The following is a 2,299-nucleotide window of genomic DNA, read 5'->3' on the forward strand; positions in this document are numbered from 1 at the left end:
GTAATTTATTTCTGTGATCAAAGCTGTATTTTCAGCATCATTACTCCAGTCTTCAGTGTCACATGATCTTCAGAAATCATTCTAATATTTTTTATCAGTAATGTTTGGTGCTCAGTTGATTAATAGTGATTATTTTTATCAATGTCAATAACCGTTTTTGCTGCTTAATATTTTTGACGAACCCGTGATACTTTTTTTTCCAGGATTTGATGAATAGAAAGTTCAAAACAACAGCATTTATTTAAAACAGAAATATTTTGTAATATTGTAAGTCTTTACTGTCACCTTTGATTAATTGCATGCATCCTTGCTAAATAAAAGTATTAATTTCTTTCAAAAAGGTATTATTTTCTTTGGTTTTCACAAAAATATGAAGCAGCACAGCTGTTTCAACATTGATAATAATCAGAAATGTCTCTTGTGCAGCAAATCAGCATATTAGATTTCTGAAGATCATGTGACACTGAAGACTGGAGTAATGATGCTGAAAATACAGCTGCGCATCACAGAAATAAATTACAGTTTAACAGATATTCACATAGAAAACAGATATTTTAAATTATTTAAATTTAATAACATTTTTACGGTTGAATTCTTATTTCTTAATTTTATGATGAAATCTGCAATCTACTGTAGCTGTATTCTCTGCGCTTCCCGTGCAGTGTCTTTTCCGGTCTGTGAGGGGCGCTATGGAGCTGCTCGAGATGCTCTTCAATGAGCCGGTAAAGATCCTGGAGAGACGAAACACATACTGCAGAGGATACCCGTGTGTGTGTGTGTGTGTGTGTGTGTGTGTGTGTGTGTGAGAGAGAGAGAGAGAGAGAGAGAGCTGGGAAAGCCTGGCACTGCATTGCAGATCAGCAAATGCAAGAGAGGCGGAGACTGCAGGAGTCTGCAGGGATGACAGCCCCCATAAACACAGCGGGACTCCCTCATCTGTGTGTGTGAAGGCTGAAAGACACCCAACCCTCACTGCATCATGACATGTGACAGATTCTAGACACGAGGTGCATCAGTTGTGACAAGAATAAATGCTTCATATAAGTTCTTATGATGAAGAAGAAACTGTGATTTATGTTGTGCTGTTGCAAGTCAAGTCAAGTCACCTTTATTTATATAGCACTTTTAACAATACAGATTCTGTCAAAGCAACTGTACAGCATTAATTAGGACAATATTGTGTCAATAATGCAAAATGATAATAGTAAACACTCAATTTTCAGTTAAAGGCAGTTCATCATTGAACTAATGCCAACAAAGTTTTCTAGTCTATTTAAAAGAACGTTGTGGTCAATAGTGTCGAACGCAGCACTAAGTTCCAATAGCACTAATAGAGAGATACAACCACAATCAGATGATAAGAGCAGGTCATTTGTAACTCTAATGAGAGCAGCCTCAGTACTATGATACGGTCTACATCCTGACTGGAAATCCTCACAGATACCATTTTTCTCTAAGAAGGAATATAATTGTGAGGATATTATCGTTTCTAGTATCTTCGACAGAAAAGGACTGTTGCAGTCATGTGTTGTTTGTTGCCAAACATATAACGATTCGTAATGAATGAACAGTGGCATCAACCGTGAGCAATGTGCAGATTCATAATTATAATCTAGAAAATACAAAGTATTGTATAGTATGAAGTCTCTGTTCCGTAAACGTGCACTTGATATGCATATCAACTTCACAATAGCAACAAAGATGAACAGATTCTCTGGAGAAACAGCTCAGATGATACATTCATTTCTGCTTTTTATGGTAACTACCTTCTTCCCTGTTCTCTTTTAATATTCTTCTTCATCATCTTTTTTATTTTATTTTTTTAATTAAACTAAAGAGGTGACACTGATATTTATTTCACCGTTCTCTGGAATACTTTTTCAGTCACCAGTGAGTTCCCTGCGTTATGGGGACCAAATGTCCCCACATGGAAAGTAAAACCAGTCATTTTGTACCTTGCGGGGACATTTTTTGTTCCCCATGAGGAAACAAGTTTATGAATCATACAGAATTATGTTTTTTTGAAAATCTTAAAATGCAGAAAGCTTTGTGTGAGTGTGGACAGTATAAAAACAATGTGTGTGTGTGTGTGTGTGTGATGAGCACTAAACTATATTTGACAGCTGTCCCAAGCAAGGGCGTGTCTACGTGGTGGCCAGGGGTGGCACCGGCCTCCCCTGAAATTTGGCTGGCCACCCCAGGTGCCCCCCCTACCAGATGTCTTGCAATATGTTTGTTTTTAGTAAATTTCTAACTGCATCTGGCAGTGGCGGATCCTGGCATGTGGAGGTAGCTGCCT

This window comes from Sinocyclocheilus rhinocerous, unplaced genomic scaffold (assembly GCF_001515625.1).
Source record: "Sinocyclocheilus rhinocerous isolate Xijiao unplaced genomic scaffold, SAMN03320098_v1.1 scaffold1523, whole genome shotgun sequence".
NCBI lineage: Eukaryota > Metazoa > Chordata > Actinopteri > Cypriniformes > Cyprinidae > Sinocyclocheilus > Sinocyclocheilus rhinocerous.